This window comes from Marmota monax, unplaced genomic scaffold, assembly GCF_021218885.2.
Source record: "Marmota monax isolate L192 unplaced genomic scaffold, Marmota_monax_Labrador192_F-V1.1 WCK01_AAM20220418_F8-fsc00009, whole genome shotgun sequence".
Classification (NCBI taxonomy): Eukaryota; Metazoa; Chordata; class Mammalia; order Rodentia; family Sciuridae; genus Marmota; species Marmota monax.
The window spans coordinates 10,844,484-10,863,056 of record NW_026694710.1 but is presented as its reverse complement, the minus strand read 5'-3'; the positions used below and the strand labels follow the sequence as shown (position 1 = coordinate 10,863,056).

The 18,573-nt window shown below is 48.6% G+C and overlaps 1 long non-coding RNA gene across 1 annotated transcript; it reads right to left on the bottom strand.

The window, feature by feature from the left end:
• Window positions 1–2,818: 2,818 nt before the first annotated feature.
• Window positions 2,819–18,299, bottom strand: LOC131423376 (uncharacterized). The gene is made up of 3 exons (XR_009224852.1): window positions 18,228–18,299; window positions 17,575–17,746; window positions 2,819–3,432 (listed from the first exon to the last, which is right to left on the bottom strand). It is a non-coding gene; the product is annotated as an uncharacterized LOC131423376 (long non-coding RNA).
• Window positions 18,300–18,573: the final 274 nt, after the last annotated feature.

Sequence of the window (18,573 nt, the reverse complement as noted above, 5' to 3'; positions counted from 1 at the left end):
ACTACAAAACCTGGGAAAGAAGTCTGGTGAGGAAACTGGACACTGGGTCGGATCTGAACGCCAGCCACTGATGTTAGTACAATGCCACTAAGGACCGAAGCAGAGGCATTTGTCCCTTTAGTCTTTTATTCGTTGATTTAATATTCAACATGGAGAGGGGATGGGTATGCCATTGAAGGAATGGGTGTTGGAGTTAGGAGGACTTGGTTTCTATCTGAGCCGATCACTGAGCCCCAATTTGTTTTTCATCTGTAAAATGGAGACCATGTCCTTAGGTCACAAAGCACTTCTTTCCTGGAGTCAAGGAATGTTGGTTGAGCACCTACTATGGGCCCCACGACGCTCTGGTGCCATGGGAACAGTGTCATGAGTCACTGTCACTGTTGTCTGGAGCTCTCTGAAGATGGTGTCTTCAAAGCCACCACGTGGGTGTCCTAGTCCTGCGTTCTCCTCCTACAGCGTGGTACTGGCCGTTGGCCATGAAGAGCCGGGACTGTTCCCACCCTGAATCAGGGAGGCCTGCGACTGGGCTGGAAGCCAGGCTGCGCAATTCCAAGGCTTTATCACAGAAGGTGAGCCAGCGTTCCCCAGGCCCTCTCCTGGGACGTGAGCCTTGAGGTCCCCAAGTTGATGGTCATAAGAATGCAACTACCCTGCAGCCGCGTTGCTGGAGAGACCCCCTCAGGGACCGAGAAGGATGCCCAAAGGGCCCCACAACTTCCAGCCAGCGGCCTTTGATCTGGGGAAGGCCCTAGAGGTCAGCCATCCCTGCTGTGCCTCTGGGATCTGTGAGCACAATAGACGGCTGCTCTATGCCTTAAGTTTTGGGGGAATTTGTTTTGCCACCATCGTAGCTTCAGCACACCATGTGCTAGTTGGGCAAATAGAAAATGACCAGGGGACAAATAACCAAGATACTGTCAAACCCAGCTGCTATGAACCACAACTAAGGGAGTAACTGAGGAGCAGGGAGAGGAGACAGTCCCCACTCCTGCGAGAACATCTAGGCCACGGAGACCTGGAAATACAACGAGGGGCCAGAATGAGTGTTCTGGGGACAGAAATAACAGCAAATGCAAAGGCCCTGCGGCTGGCTCAAACTCGGCTCACTCCAGGACCTGGAGAGGCACATGGGTGGTGCCTCTAGACTGCAGTGAGGGCAGGTGGCAGTCCAGGAGGAAGTCACGGCTGACAGGGTGACCTCACGTAGGCAGCTGCCGGCCAGGGCCAAGGGTTTGGACTCTTATCCAAGTATAATGGGAAGCCATTGAAAGATTCTTGGCGGTGGCGGGATGTGGTTTTATTTACATTATCAAAATCCCTCCGGCTCTGTGTGGTGATGGATTGAGGGGTAAGACCTAAGCAGGGAGGAGGATTGAGACTACAGACTGAGGTCAGCAAGGACAGACAGCAGCTCGACTGGCCCGGAGCTGGTGACATGGTAATAATAGCACCCACAGCCCGAAGTGGCCCGGTTCGTGCGCAGTGTGTGTAACTTCAGCCTCACGACACCCAATGACGTGCGTCCCATTATTGTGGCCGAGGAGAGTCCTTGTCCCTTGCCTCCTAAGTGGTGGAGGCCAGCCCTGGCCTGGCCCCTGACCCTGACCCTGTGCTGTTCCTGGGAAGGAAGCCCGTGGAGGACTCAGATGTTCAGGAGGCAGAGATGGCGGGGCCTGGGGAGCAGCTGGACTTGGAGAAGGGCGACCAGCGACCGGAGGACGACGCCTGATTCTGACTTGGACGGTTAGGAGGGAGGGGTGCCACCTATCCAGGGGTCTAGGGGGGAAATCGGGGCAGGAGAGGCAGGACCGTACGAAGGAACTTTGGAAGGAGCAGTGAGAGTGACCCAGGGAGCTGCCATCATGGAAGGACAGTAAGTGACGAGCTGAGGTCCACACAGTCTGGGGTCCCTGCCCCGCTGGCCAAGGGCAAGCACCCTGCATGTCCCAACGCATCCAATTCCGTAACAACCCCAAGAAGCGGGTGCCGTTACTTCCTCATTTTACTGGGGATGGACCTAAGGCATCGACAGGCTGAGTGACCGACCTGGTACCTGGGGCCTCGGGACTTGGGCTGGCTGGCTCCTGGCTCCGACCTCCGCAGACACAGTGAGTGAGCCAGTGTCTGGTGAGCACCAAGACAGAGCCAGGTGCCTGGTAAGGGGTCAGGGATCGGAGGTGACTGCTGTGACCTTGTTCAAAGGTGACTGACGTTGCATTAGACATGTGGGACAGGACCCAGGCCCTGAGGGAAGATGCCCTGCTTGCAGGAAGCCCAGAGGCGACCACACTCAACCCCACGCAGAGGAGGTGCTGCCGGGACAGCGCCAAGTGCCCATGGGTCTCCCCAGGCAGATGCTCTCCAGGTCCAGAGCAATCAGAAAGCTCCTGCCAGGATCACCAACACCCGGCAACGGAGGGGTCCCCTCTACAGTGCCCTGTCAGGACCCACCCCAGACGTCAGAGGTCGGAAGAGTGACATTTACACTGTTTTAATTACCCAGCAAGATTGGTGTTTGTGGACAGGAAATGTGATGGTTCTGCTGGGCGAGGAAATTCGCCTCCCTCCCCCTCCCTCCTACCTCTCCCCTCCCCCTCCCTCCTACCTCTCCCCTCCCCCTCCCTCTCCCCTCCCCCTCCCTCCTCCCTCTTCCCTCCTTTCTCCCTCCCACCTACCTCCTCCTTCTCTCTTTCCTTCCTCCCTTCATTCCTTAGGGGGATGGAAAGGAGGACACGTTTTTATTAGTACAATCGAGACAAATTCCTTGAAGTTTTGACACAATGAGAAGAAAAAAAAATATGAACTGTTCCCAGGGTTTTTGCATTTTATGAATTATTTTTCCTCTGTGGTTCCCCAAATGCCAAAGATTCAAAGTAACAAGTTAAGCCATTTGGGGGAGCTTTGCACATCACTTTTTTTTTTTTTCCAAAAAATCCCAGGGAATTTTGAAATAGAGAATATGTAAAAATAAAACCGATCTCACATGATCTCACACTGTAACATAACTACTAATATTATTTTGGTGGGTTTCTTTATAGTCTTTTTTTCTTATGTTGGATTTACATAGTTACACTTCTACTGTATTTATAATTCCGTTCCTGCTGTATATATAAATTTTTATAAAGCACATCTTTCTTTGCCATGTAATATTCCACATTTTACTGGAGGAGTTCATTGAATCAACATATCTTAATGTCTAAACATGAGTAAATCACTTTTAGAATCAGGAAATGAATCAATAAAACAAAACACAGAAATTAAATACTGTTACTCCTTCACCTAATGTTGAACACTTGACAAGGGCTCCTGTGTACGGGTGGAGAGTGTAGGCTCTGGAGGTCTATCTTTGCTCAAGTTCCATTTCTGCCACCTGCTGGCTGTGTGATCTTCGCCGACTTACTTCACCTCTCCGTGCTTCAGATTCTTAATCTGTAACACATGGAAAACGAAGGTGCGTACTTCAGGAAGGGGATATGTCACATGGTGCATTTTCAAGAAATGTCAGTTGTCATTACTGTTTTGATCAGCATCATTATTATTTGAACTTTTATCAGCTTCCAAATAGGAATCTGGTGGAACGGGCACTGGATCAGGAATCAGGAAGGTCACGACGTTCTAGACCTGCCGGAGTCTGAGACCGCCTTCCCGATGCTCCTGGAGATGGAATGTTGATACCCATGGTGCCTCCTGCAGGAAGAACTGGAGGCAGGAGAAGTGGCCGTAGGAGCGCAAGGGCTCCTCCAGGGGGCGCATCCTCGAGGTCCGAGGCGCAGTCGTGGCTGTGGGTGTAGGCAGCACGAGGGGTTCTGTGGCCCTAGAACCAGCTGTTCCTGGGGATGCAGTAGGATATGGGATTTAGATACCTACTCAGGCTGCTTCAATGAAATGGAAATGTTTTATTGGGGAGGGGGAGGGGCTTTCTAGAATCTGTGGGTTGAAAGCAGAGCTGAAGGAGGATGTGGGCAGAGGCACACTCATACCCTGCTGGCGGGCCTGAAAATTGGTGCAACCGCTCTGGAAAGCAGTCTGGAGATTATTGGGAAAATTGGAACGGAACCACCATTTGACCCAGCTATCCTGCTCTGGGATTTATACCCAAAGGACTTAAAATCAGCATACTATAGTGATTCAGTCACATCAATGTTTATAGCTGCTCAATTCACGATAGACAGACTGTGGAACCAACCTAAAGGTCCTACAACAAATAAGTGGATCAAGAAAATGGGGTATGTATGCACACAATGAAATATTACTCAGCCATAAAGAAGAATGAAATTATTGCATTTGTTGGTAAATGGATGGAGTTGGACACTATCATGCTAAGTGAAATAAGCCAATCCCCCAAAAAAACAAAGACCAAATTTCTCTGATATGGGGATGCTAACACACGATAAAGGGGAGAATAGAAATTCCTTGGATTAGACAAAGGGGAATGAAGGGAAGGCAGGGGGATGGGAATAGGAAAGACAGTGGAATGAATCAGACATGACTTTCCATGACCAGTGAAACCCCACATCACGTACAACCACAAGAATGGGATCCTAATCAGAATAAGTGATGCTCCATTTATATTCCATTTATGTTACAATACACTCTACTGTCATGTATATCTAAAAAGAATGAATTTTTTAAAATTAAAAGAAAGTAAAAGCATCGAGCAAACAATATGTAGACGTGGGTGTTGAGCAATCAAGGGACAGAGAAATAGCCTTTCCCAGGAAATAGAGGCACTGGTTTGAAGTACGACCCTCTCCCAATCCCCATCTCTGAAGGTCAGTGGGAGGGAACTTCTCCCAGTAGAATCTAGGAGCTAAGGGGAGGAGTCTATCTCAGGAAGGGTTTTCCCATCAACGGGGCCTTCCATTCTGACCTAACACTTTACTCTTATTTCAAGGTAAGCCAAACATTTAATTGTAGCATTATTCCCTCTCGTTGGCTGGGACATTCTATTTGTCTTTTTATTTTAAAGCAAGGAATCCACCAGTACTCCCTGGGGATCAGAGCTGTTCAGTCTGGACTGTGACAAGGAATCCCTGACCCCGCAGGTGATAAAATGTGCAGAATTCAATGCAAATAAAACTGGTGAAAGTGAAAGTAAGAAAAAGAACAGAAGAACAAAACAAAACAAGACCCCGAACCCAGAGCCAGACCCTTTGGGGAATGGGCTGGGAGGTGAGTGACTCCCCCACCCCCTGTGGGGGTCACCTGGCGCCATTGAGCCCCTGTAGGCCTGGGGAGCAGACTGGGGGAGGCTGGAGGCAGTGTGGGCCTGGAGGGAACTCCAAGGACTCTGTGTGGCTTCTTAGCTGCCGTCCAGGGTGTGGACAGTGAGGACCGGGAAGCGGGTGTGGTGGTGGAAGGAGGAGGTTGGAGGGCAGTGGAGTCCAAGGTGAAGCCCCTGTGTGCTCAGCTCGGACGCTCACCCGAGGCCCCAGAGGTTCAGATCCCATGAAGGAAAGTGGAGTGACCAGTCAAGATCACGTGGGGAGAGGAAGGAGAGCTGGACGCAGGGAGACCCAGGAAGGGGCCTCGCCTGCCAGGGTTTGAGGTGGACATCGGCCTTGTGTTCTGCCCACCGGCCTCTGGATGCACTTTTTATGTTTGTTTAGGGGATTTGTCCCTTCATAAGTGTCACCTCCTGCCGCAGAAACGGGGAACATGGGTATTTGCTTTCCTGGGCTCACCTGCAGGGTGACAGGGACACGTAACCTCAGCTCCTAGTTCCCTTTTCCTCCTCTCCCTCCCCCTCCTTCCCCTCATTTCCTCTCCCCCATCCCCCCCTGCTCTCTCAAGTCTCTCTCTCTCTCTCTCTCTCTCTCTCTCTCTGCGCCACGCCCCCTCTCCATCAACAAGGTAACAGGGGATACTGTGAACAACTCTACAGACGTAAATTTGATTCCAACCAAGGTGCAAAAGCAACTTAAGGAGGCAGTATGGTGTTTTCAGCAAATGATACCCAGGGACTTAATATTCACAGGCCATAAAAGGGAAAAAAGAATCTTGACTTAAGCTTCAGACTTTGTACCCAATTAAATCAAGTGGATCATGCACTTATTTAAATGTAAGACAATCAAACTCGTAAAAGATAATTTAAGAGAAAATACTTGACACCTCAGATTTGCCAGAGATTTCTTAGATATGACTCCCCTGTTATTTTTTTGGTGATGCTGGATCCGTAGAATGACACCGCGCTTCATTCTGGGATTATTAATTCGTGTGTGCTCTCTCTCTTTTCCTCTGCCAATCTTTTTCTACCTTTCAGTTATGTCTTACTTTTATTCATATAATGTCCAGGGTTTTTAGTTGACCTTGGTGGGAGGAATAGAGAGAAATACGTCTACTGTCTCTTTCTCTCAAAGTAGAAGCCAGTCCTGGTCCTTGAGGTCAGCTGTTTCCCCGATTCCCCACTCAGAGTCTGCTTTTGATGTCTAAAACTAGGATCAGGTCTGACGTAGAATTCTGGTAAGTCACAGAAAGCCAAATGTACCAGAACATGAAGGTATAGGATAGCAGGAAAGCTCTAGAATCTCTCTTTGTCCCCTTTCCATTTTCCCAGCTTTACTGAGGCAAAATTGACGCGATAACATCCTATATATCAAGGCACGGAAAAATGATGTTTTTGATATAAATAAATATTTTGGAATGATTACCACAATCAAGCTGATTAACATATCCGTTACCTTCTAATTTGTAACAAAATCAGAAGTTTGTAAATAGAAACTATCACCATGAACCAAATTCCGGAGGTGAAGGACATAGTGACCAGAGGGGAAAAAAATCCCAGTGACAGCTTCCAGAGCAGGCTGGATCAGTCGGGAGACGAAATCAAGCACACTGGAAGAGAGGTCATTTGAAATCAAGAAGTCAAAGGAGCCAACTGGAAAAAAGAAAATGAAAAAGAATGAAGACAGCCTGAGGACTTAGAGGGCATCATTGAATGAGCCAAAGTATATTCTGGGAATTCCAGAAGCAGCAGGGAAAGGGTTAACAAAGAAAGGGACAGAGAAAGACATAACGTTTAAAGAAATACTGTGAGAAAAGTCTCCAGATCTGGTGAGAGAAATGGTCACGCAGATTCATGCATCCCAAAGAATCCCCCAAAGATCCAACATGAAGAGATCCTCACTGAGACGAAGATTGTAGTTGAATTCTCCAAAGTCGGAGGCAAACAGAGAATTTTGAAATCAGCAAAAGAAGCTCATCATATACACGGGACCCCCCTTCAGATGCAGCAGATTTCTCAGCAGAAATCTTTCAGGTCAGGGGAAAGTGGGATAATTTATGCGAAGTGCTAAAGAGAACACTGCCAACCCACACTACCCAAGTGTCCCTTGGGAAGTGAAAGACAGATAAAGAGTTTTCCAGACAAACAGACGCGGAGGGATTTCGTCAGCACTAGCCTTACCTTACAAGACATGGAGGAAATTCTCCAGGTTGAAATGAAAGGACTCTTACAACAGGAAGCTCTATAGAGCATGAATCTCAGTGTAAAGATAAGAGTATGATCAAATCCAGAATGCTCTACTACTGTGATGTTTGTGTATGAATCACTGCTAAATCTAGTATAAGAGTTAAAAGGCAACGTATTTAAAATAAGTATAATATCTTAATTAATATTACATGTTAATATATAAGAAGATGTCAGTTTTGACATTAATAACAAAAAGTGAAGGAGAGAACGAGTTATTTGGTAAAAGTTGTTATCTGCTTCAAGCAGACTCATAACTATGTTTTATTTAAGTCCTTTTGTAACTTCAAAGTAAAAGGCTGAAGCAGACACACAAAGAGAAAGAGATCAAATCGAATTATATAACAAGAAATTAATGAAATCAGAGAGGAAGTCATAAGGGCAGAGTCCTGACTCAGTAGGATCAGTGTCCCCATAGGAAGAGACACTTTAGTGCTCTGCCTCTCGCTGCGGTGTGAGGACACAGAGAAGGCGGCCATCTGCAAGCCAGGAGGTGAGCTGTCCCCTGAAACCGCCCTGCTGCCTTCGGACCCCAGAACTGTGAAAAACAGCTGTCTTTTGCTTTAGCCCCAAGTCCACTGGATTTTATGATGGTCGGCTAGCCAGACGGACACGGGTTCTGTACATATCTGTGATTGAGAAAGCCGACTGCCATCTCAGTTCTGAGCTCTGAGAACAGCCCAGCCCACGGGGTACTTGGATGAGAGCCATTGGATGATATATGTGAATTCGAAAGCAGTTTGTCAAAACACATAAAGATGACCTTATAACAACTACTGTTAAAAAAATGATTTTTGAAAGTTAAGTCACAGTTTTTTGAGAAGATTTGGAGGACCAAGGAATGTCACAGAGGCCCTGAGTTTCCTGGTGATGGTACTTGATAAATGATGTATAGCAATTAATAGCAAAGTGGGGTTCCTGTTAGTGACCAGGAATTGGCCTTTCTTCTAGCCCCTATTTGCTATACTGTACCCCAAACTTTGAGACAACGTGAGGGTATGAGGAAAGTGTGTGTGTGTGTGTGTGTGGTGTGCCAAATGACAGAAAGAGGGTGAGTATAGCTTTGGGGAATATCTGAACTTAAAAATGTCCTGGCTGGTTGGCCAGGTGAGGCCATGTGTGCAGTGGACCCAGAGAGGGCACCTGTGGTCGAGATGAAGCAGCTGACCCTCTCAGAAACCTACCGATGTCCTGCAAGAATATATTTTCATGTCACAAAACATCTCAGGACAGAATTCTGCCAGAGGACCCCAATGTGTGAGCCCCACAAACTCCAAGAGGGTTTACTGTCAGATATTGATGACCTCATCCACGTTGTGGGTCGCAATTCAGCCCTGATGCCCGGTGAGTATCTGAAGTGCAGATAATGTCAAAACACTTACGGCCACAAAGCAACTCTTTAAAAAGTAATGACCATATCAGGGCTTTATGACAAGAGTCTTCAGGGCGGGCAGCCTGCTCTGCTGCGGAGCGCAGTTTTCTTTTTCATTTGCTTGGTCTCGTTCCGACGGTGTGTCCTTCAGTGGGGGTTTTAAATGGGGTAGCAGCCTCCTTCCTCCAAGTGCTTGGTCAGGATATTTGTTGCTGTTTTGCAGCCATGGCAGATGCACACCAGGATTGAAAGGCCCAGTTCATGCAACATTGCTCAAAGGATTTGAGGCTTCCATTACTGCACAAATCCTTTAATTAAAGCCGGTTCCTCCAGGCCCCTGTTGCCTGGGCTCAATCCACATCGTCCCTGGCGACCTTGGGATGGTTGATTAATTGACGAGTTGGCAGTGCAACCCTTCCTTCAAAGATCCCAAGATATATCTGCTAAAACAAAAATGCCCCCGGACACCACACGGGCCCACGTTTGCGGTGTCTCTTAAAATCTATCTGCAACCTCTTCCCGCGTGACTAATGTCTGCTGCCTTCGCTCGGTGACTGTTGTGACCCTTCGCCCTTCTTCTTTGAGGCGAAGAATGCTGCAGCGAGGAGGTATTTTTGGAAACTCGAGAGAGGACATCTTTGCAATTTGGCAATGGCAAGTAACGTTCTCCGCTGGGCCCCAGTTGCTGTTGATATGAAGTGGCCAGATTTTGGAAAAGTATCTCTGCCTTGGCTTTTCAGGGATTCAGCAATAAACAATTCTATTTGGGAAGCACCAACATCTAGATTCTGCTTACAGTAGCGTGAACGGCAAGGAGACTGGATGGAGAGAAGTCAGCACGCTGCAGGCCACGGTCTTTGTCCACGACGACTCTTAAAGGTAACTCTGAACACTGCTTCCTTGGGATGGTGGGTGTGCACCCCTGCCTGTCAGCACCCTATGGACACCATTCTGGGGAGACTGATTCATCTTCCCAGCATGTGGAGGAACAAAGAATTCAACCGACGGGGAACTTTTAGAACTGTCTGAAGAATTCTAGGAAATTTGTTAGCGTTCGTCCATCTGAGCACAGGGATGGGTGTGGGCATGCGTGTTGGAGAGGAGCCACTTGATAAAAGCTGTGTAATAAAACCCTGGAGGAGAGTGGCAGGATGAGGGGAGGGTGGGGAGGCTGGTGGGGAGGCCGGAGACGAGGCAGAGGACTGAAATCATGCTGCGATCCCATCCTGTGAGTGATGCTGTCCGTCTTCAGCAACGTCTATCAATCAGGCATTGTCTTGAAAGCCAAATATTCTGGGGCACCACAGACTGGGGTCTCAAGTTGGTATCTTAGATAAAGTCAATGTGGCCTGAACCTTTACTTGAACGTCTTGAATATCATAAAAGGAAATGCAGGTCATAAACCCCACAGGAAGGACCAGAGGGCAAGGGTAACAGCAGGCACTCTGGACCAGGCAGTCTGAATTTAGATTTGCTGTCCTGCTCATAAGCTGTGGGATCTTAGACAAATGGCTCAACCTCTCTGAACTTAGTTTCTTCTTCTGTAAAATAAGAATGACAAGGGTACCTACTTCATAGGGTGGGTGTTGAGAGCTCATGAGGAGTATTTGTCAAGCCCTCAAAGCAGAACCTGGGACAGGAAGAGCTATGTGAATGCTAGCTGAATAAACCACTCCACCTGAAGGTCCCTTTTCCATCTGAAAGCACCTTCTTGGTTTCCTCTCTCTATGATCTTTGAGGAAATCCTCCTCGTTTGCTAATTGATTGATTCTCATTGAGTCTCCAGCTCCGTCCTGCCCAGGGAGTGCCCAGATCTACAAAGTAAGGCCAGGAGCAGGGTGGGAGGGGAGAGGCCAGGAACGCAGAGTGGACCAGGGCAGACTGGCCGGCCAGCCAGCCGGAGGGGCTGGAGAAGAGCCCTGGACGCGCGTTTCCTCATCTCCTTTGCTGTGACTGTCAAGGGGACTTCTGAGGAAGGACCCACGTGCACAGTGGGCAACAGACTGAGGACGGCACAAGAGGACAGGGGATCTGCAGGTGACCCCAGGAACTGAAGCCACCTAGGAGTCACAGAACCTGGCAGCTTGACCCCCGGGCTGTGGAAACCAGGAGTGCCATCTGTGCCCTTCACAGCTTCAGGGGCGGGAGGTGGGATGTCACGGAGAGGCACAGAGCTGGGTTCCTTTAATGGGAGGCCAACACTTCTCCGAACCCTTAGCCACGCAGGAAGCTGGTGGCCAGCAGCCAGGAGGTCCCCTGTGCAGGAGGAAGGACCTTTAGTAGGTGACACAGTGAGACAGGAAGATGCACTTGGCGTGGGCACTGCAGCAGGCACATTCCCACTCATTGCCACCCTCGGAACGCTGCCTGCTTACGCGGAGATGAACGTGTTCCATGAGTGGAGCCAGCCGCGGGAGCTTGGTTAGGGACACACCTGAGCCACCGAGTGGAGGTCAGATAAGACCAACGGAAACGGTGACCACGAAAATAAAATAACAATAATAAATGTTAAGTCTAACAGAGTGAAATGTCATAAAAATGTAAAGATGATGTAGAGAGAACATAACGTAATAAATACATGGAGATCTGATATAGTGAGATATAATAAATAAATGTCAACATAATAGAGTGGAAACATCAGCAGGATGAGGGGAGGCCGGCTGGACCCGGATCTTGGGGTTAGTGGTCCCACGGCAGGATGATGCCCCAGATCCTCTCCTGGGTCCTGGGGAGGGGCCTCTCTGCTCGGGCTGTGGCGCTGCGGTGAGCAGACCCACAGGCAGGTGGAGTGCTGGGAAGGGCTGGAGGAGGCCAGCCCCAGACATGGCCACGGGCTTGGACGTCCATGTGGCTCTTGGTTCTCACTCTGGCCTGAGTGTAACCAAGGCCAGCTGCCCGTGCTGCCTCGCCTTCCTGCAGCTGGACGGGGGAGACAGCATCGTCTCCTGGAGGGCTTGGGGGCTGGCATGAGACATGGACCTTCATGGACCTCCCTGGCTGAGCAGCCTCCAAAAGAGCAGTGGAGGCCGGGCCCCGCTGGCCCGTGGGAGGCAGAATCCCACAGCCGGCTTGCCATCCTCCTGCCTTCCCCGGGGAGATGCACGCTTGCCTCTTGCTCAAAGGCCACTTGTGGGTAGTAAAATGTTCTTCGATGACTTTTGGTTATAAACACAGAATCGATTTTGGTAATTTCAAAGAGCTCAGTCCCACCGGAAGTGATGACTACCCTCATTATTCAGGTAAGGAAATAAAAGTTCAGGGACGAGAACTGATCTAACAAAACCCCCCGTGGGGAAGCCGGCCTCCAAAGCTGTGCCCTTCCTCTGCAGACCAAGCTTGCCCTCCTGCCAGGTGCCCCCAAGGAGAAGCCCCTCCCCTGCCTCCCTCACCTGTGCCAGGGGTGGAGGAGGGTAGCAGCCCTTTTGCACCCCATTCTCTTGGCATGTCCTGCACGGGGATGCTCTTGGGGGCAACACCCTGAGGTCTCAGGACATGTCCTGCACCCCAAGAAAAATGGATTGTGGGCAAAAATGGATCATTAGCCTGTAGTCTAGGAAGGATCTCCTGCAGGAAGACAGATATTTTCTTTCAGATTTTTGTTTCTGGAAATTAACTTGTGAAAACATGTTTTCCTTAAATGTGAGAATATTTTTATTTGTGTTTCATCACAAACCAAGGTAGATGGAAAGACTGTTATAGCTCGAGGTTAGTAACTGACACCCAGTGACCACCCCCCCCCCCCCCCCCCCCCCGTCAACCCGTCATGAGAGGAGCCTCCCGTTGACAGGAACGAGTGCAACACACACTCTCATTGTGAACGTGCGTCCCTGCCTTTGTTTACCAAGGGCCCATTGAGGTGGGAAAATATCAGTGAAAAGAAGTGATGTCCACATTCTCACATCCCCTCTCACTGGATATGAGGACTCCCTACCAGATGCCCCAGTGCTGCTTCCGAGGCAAAATTATGTCTCTCCATCCTGACAGTGGACAATGCAGATATTTTTTCATGAAAAACCTTGATATTTAAAAAGGCTGCAACTATATATAAACTTGTATTTGTGTCAGTGTACAATCCCTTTGTTGAAACATCTTACACAATTGATTATTCATCCTCCAAATAAAAGCAAGCATACCGTTGAAGAGATTTTGTGAAGTCCTTATTTCATGAACCCATCCTAGCTTGTTTGGGACTTAAAGTAAAGAACACTGAAGCAAAAAACATTGAGGCAACACCCCTCTGGAATTGTTGATATGTCTTTTTAATGTGAAGATGTGTTGTTTGGAACTACTGCAGCCACCTTGTGACCATGAGGGAGAAGCCAAGAGAATTTCAGAGCAGCTGACCTAGAACTCTGACATTGCTGAGCTGCTGAACTAACACTGGAGATCCCTTTCTTCAGACTTATTATCGGGAAAAAGACATTCTGAGTTCAAACTTATTTAATTAGATATTTTGTTATTTACACTTGGAAGTAATTTACCATTGTGGATAGGACCCATGATTTAACCTCTGCCTTGGAGAATGCTATGGCTTGTTAGCACAGGTCTTCATTTTGTCTCATGTAGCAAAGAGAGCCAGAGGCACTGATTTCCTGTGAGTCAGCATTTGATATGTTCAAAAGGAAAGTCAAACTAAATGGATATCAAATCTGCCATGCACAGACCATGCCAAAGGTATCCTGTAGTTTCAACTTCTGTTTCAAGGCAAAAACCATCATGGTTTTAAAGTTGAAATGACTTTTGAGCATATTTAAGATTGACTTGAGCTGGGTGCAGTGGCACATGCCTGTAATCCCAGCAGCTTGGGAGGCTGAGCCAGGAGGATCTCAAAGCCAGCCTCAGCAACAAGCGACTCAGTGAGACCCTGTCTCTAAATAAAATACAAAATAGGGCTGGGGATGTGGCTCAGTGGTCAAGTGCCCCTGAGTTCCTTCCCTGTTACCCTCCCCCCCACTTCTCCCCACCAAAAATATCGACTTGTTTTATTGCACATTTTTTTTCCTTACTGGATTAGCTATCAATTTCTGCATCGTCAATTAAAAGTGAGAGAGATGACTTAACAGAAATGTTAAACACACGAAGTGCACACACTTAATCTTTCCCTTATGTTTTCGAGAGCGTTTTTCTTTTAGGGGAATCTCTGCCTCTCATCAGATCCTCACAGGAGTCTGGGACAGAAAAGGGGTTCCTGTGGACAGTCTGTCTGGGAGGTGCTGTGGGAGGAGAAGCAGCAGCCGCGGCCTTGCTGGAAAGGGACCGTGGGTAATGGAGGTGACATGGTGCAGGGGTGAGAGTATGGTTCTCAGAGCCTCTCTCAGAGCCCCTGTTTTCTAATGCAAAACACTGGCAGCCCAACAGCCCCTCTCCACGTGCTGTATGCACAACCTATTCCACATCTAACGGTTCTGCAGTGTGCGATGCCTTAGTGCAGTCATTTCTAGAATATGACATGAGCTCCACCCCTAACAACAAACCATGAGACCCACCTTCAGGCCTAAAGCTGGCTGCTGAAGGATGGACGTCCTCCCCACCCCCCGCCCCCCTCCTCCCGTGCAAAGGGAGGGAGGAAGCTGGGCAGGGGTGCCCAGGCACCTTGCTCTTCTGATCTGCAAGCTGGGATGACTGCGCCGCCCCCGCCCCATGTGGAGAAGCCTGAGGGGGGCCATCAGAAGACGGAAGTGACCTCCCTGCACCCAGCCCCTACCCCATGCTAGTGACCTTCACCCCTAACCTAGACCTGCATGTCACACGCATCACAGGTGAGCAAAGGGCGAGGCCTCACCAGTGGGTCATCACCACTGCAGGCCCCGGGGAGGCTGTTCCCATCCTGCCTGGCAGGAGGAGGAGGTTGGGAGGGAGGGGGCGGGAGAGCGCGCTGGGTCTTCCTGGGTTCAGGTTGGTCTCACCGTTGTCATTGTGTCGAAGCAGCCATGTTGCCTTCCGGAAAGCTCTAAGAGGGTGGGGAGGGATAAAGTACAATTTGGGGACACCATCTGACTCATTTGGTTTTCGCCAGCCCACATCAGGTCCCACAGTGACTCTACCGAGTCCCTTTCCTTGCTTTGCTTTTCTTTGTAGCACACTGTCCCCAGGGACAGGGTCCGTGTTCTTCTGAACTGCTGCTGCCCTCCTTCTAGAAGGCAGGTACTCAGGCAGGGGCTAGATCCTGTTCACAGAGCCCAGCACCATGCCTGGTCCTCTGCAGGCGCATGGCCATCTTGCTGGATGAACGAAGGGTTAACTGTTTAAAGAGAAGTATTTGAATCGATGCGACAGATTCAAAGGCTAAGCTTTTGCTAGATTTCCACCTACGCTTTATCACATATGGACGGGCGTTTGGGTCCAGGGTTCTCATCCGTGGTCTGCCCTTCCACCTCCAGCCCTTGCTGCTGTGGTAGAATGACACGTTCCCACCGCCTCCCATCCAGGTGTGGCAACATGACCTGCTCTGGTCTGAGCACAGAGACACTCTGAGCTAGTATGCAGCTCATCACGCTCCCTTGGTCCTTCCTCTGTGGTCTGGGAGTGGCGTTGAGGTGGAGCTTCTGCCAGCCTGGGTCTCTGCGTGGGTGGGAACTGAGCTTGGCGGATTCCACGGCTGAGGTCCCAGGTTGTCATTGCAGCACGGCTTTGCTGATCCTCATCGACCTGGGGCCACCTCCAGATTTTTCTGCCCTGTCTGTTCACATCTCTGACCCCAAACGCAAGGGACCAAGGAAGGGAAGACATTGCTTGTGGGTGTCAGGCAGGAGCAGGGTGTTATTCCCAAGCTATTTTATTTCAACCTGTCCAGAGCCCCACGAGATGGGCAGGGAGTCCCGGCTACCACGAGGGCTGAGGAAACTGAGGCTCAGCAAAGGATGAGCGCTTGCTGCAGGGCCCTCGGCCTCGTTCCGAGATCTCTGTCACCACAGCAACCACCTCGCGCTGAGATGCTGCTAAGGTCATCCTGGGAGAGGTGCTTTGGATCTTAAAAAAAATAATAACCTTTACTAATGACCTGGTAATTGTTTTTATAGCTTCCCAATGAAGTGTGAAGTGTTCTAAGAGACAACACAAGACAATTTCCTTTGATGGTGAAGTTTTCCAAAGAATGATTACTTCTCTCTCCTGGCTTCCCGTGCCCTGGCTTTGGTGTGATATTGAACTGAGCCACAGGCTGGGAACCTTGCACAAGCTGTCAGGTCAGGGGGAATGTTGATTTTTCCTCGTCTTTATTTTAAAGCTTAATCCTGTATTTTTTTTTTAATGGCCACATAATAACATATGAACAAAAAAATAAATAGTCGGCATCTATCACGCGCTTATTCTACCCACTGCCAGCCTCGGACTCAAAACCATCCCCCTTTTTATCAAGGGCCCCGTGCAGGGTGAGGCCTCCATAAATATCTGTGTAATGAATGAATTATCCACAATAAACATTTGTTGGATCTGCTGCTTTGAGCTCTGCTCAAATGCAATGAAATGCTTTCTATGTGGAAACTTACTGAGAGGGGGGAAGAAAGGTTAGTGTTCAGACAACTTGGTCGTTTAATTCACATTGAAAAAAGCCATTCTAAATCCCAAGAAGGCGAGAAAATTAATTCTAATTGAAAACATTAATGATGATGCTAGCTAATGCATTAGAGTTAGGTCAAACTTATGGCATAGTGCAGTTGCTTCTATTTGCTTTGGTACAAATAATTGGACTCAATCTGTCCAGAGCTTTGTGTGCCTTGAAGGATAATGCCTGATATTAAGACATTAAAAGTTGACTTACCAAGCCCTTCCCCAAAGCCACCTTATTGGATTCTTGCCTTTCCACATTTCCCCTGCACATTTGGCAGGCCAGATGTGTTTATTATGAACTGCAGCGAAGGAATGAGAAAATCTCTGGGACCTGCCAATCAAGGGCAGAGGGGACTTGAACCTGGGACGCCAGCTCCCAGCCTGGATATTGGCTTCATACCAGATGTCTTCCTTCCCTGTGGCTCTGGAAGGTTCTGATGGGGTTAAGCAGGTGAGCTGTTAATAGCATATAGTTAATCCCAGATTTATTCAATGATCATTGCTTGTGGCCAGGTCAAATTTTCTCTGAAGCAAGAGATAACGTACCTGCAATAGTTAATTTTTAAAAATATTTATTTATTTATTTTTTTAGTTGTAGTTGGACACAATACCTTTATTTTATTTATTTATTTTTATGTGGTGCTGAGGATCGAATCCAGGGCCTTGCACGTACTAGACGAGTGCTCTACTGCTGAGCCACAACCCCAGTCCATGCAATAGTTAATTTTATATGCCAACTTGGTGAGATTGTGGTGCCACTCTGTTTGGTCAAACACCAGTCTAGATGTTGCTGTGCAAGTGTTTATTCGATGTAGTTAACATTTAAACCAGTAGACTTCAAGAAAAGCAGATTACCCTCTAGAAACTCATGTGGGCCTTGTCCAATCAGTGGAAGGCCTTAGAAAAGAAACTGAAGTCCTTCAAAGATGAAGGATATCTGCCTCAAGACTGCCTTTGGACCCAAGACTATAACACCAACTACCTCCTGGCAGCATTTCCAGCCTGCTGCCCAGCCCTGTGTATTTTATTTTGGACTTGTCAGCCCCCATAATTGTGGAAACTAATTCCTTAAAATTTCCCTCTCCCTCTCCCCCCACCTTTGTGTATCTCTATCATTCACAGTAGCATATACGCACACATCACATTGGTTTTGTTTCTCTGGAGAATCTGACTCATAAAGTACCTTGTGCCTTCTTTTCTGGTAGATGGTGATGAAGAAGGTGCGCCCACGTCTGTGTGCCCGCTCTCTGCCAGGTGCCGTTCCCGAGTGACCGCACACAGTTCTCATACTCTAGGCGTTATTTCCTCATCACACAGGAAGAAATCAAAGTGAGTTGATTCTCAAAGTCAGAAAGCTGTAAAAGACAGAGAAGGTAGTCAGGTCTCTAGTCCTAAGTTCTCGAAGAAATATTTCCAGGACTCATCTGGCCACCCATCTTCTAAGCAGCTAAGAGCCCATCACGGCAAAAATTATGCCACTGTGTTTTGCAGACAAGACATCTCATTTGGGAGGAAACAAAGTCTACTGGTAAAATAATATCTGGGTAGGCATAGGACTGTGATCTAAAAAAAAAGGAGGAAACCTTGCTGACTAGCTACTTCTTTTCCAAATACATTCCACAATGACTCCAGCATCTGTCACCTGGAAACCTCCAAACCATGTCTCATTCATGTGAGACCATCAGTTTGGCTTGGGGTTTGGAGGTGCTGGGCACCCGGTGGTGAGTGGAGAGAGATGATAAATGAGCCCCAAGCCTTTGCTTTCTCTGCAGGCAGCCCTCTCAGGGGCTGAGGTTCCCAGAGATAGCGGAGGGTTGCTGGTCCCCTTGACTCTACCTGTCCCGTGTGCACAGATACGGGGAATCTCAGGGAAATCAGCTTTCCATCTTTCTCTGGGAAACTTGCTTTGGAAATTAGAAAGAAGAAGAAGAAAGGCGGTGCCTCCTTCACATGCTCTTATTTTTAGCTCCTTTCTCCTTTGCAGAATGGCTAACGCCAACTCACACTATTTCTGAAAAGAGTTGCTGGGGACAAAGTGGTGATGTGGGCAGGCCTCGAGCCGGCTCTCTCGGGGAGATGCAAGATAAAGCCATCTCTGCAGCCGCCTTTGAGGGAGAGCTGGAGATTTCCTCAATTAGCTTAATCCTCTATCCCTGACACGCACGGTACAGGGACGCCAGTG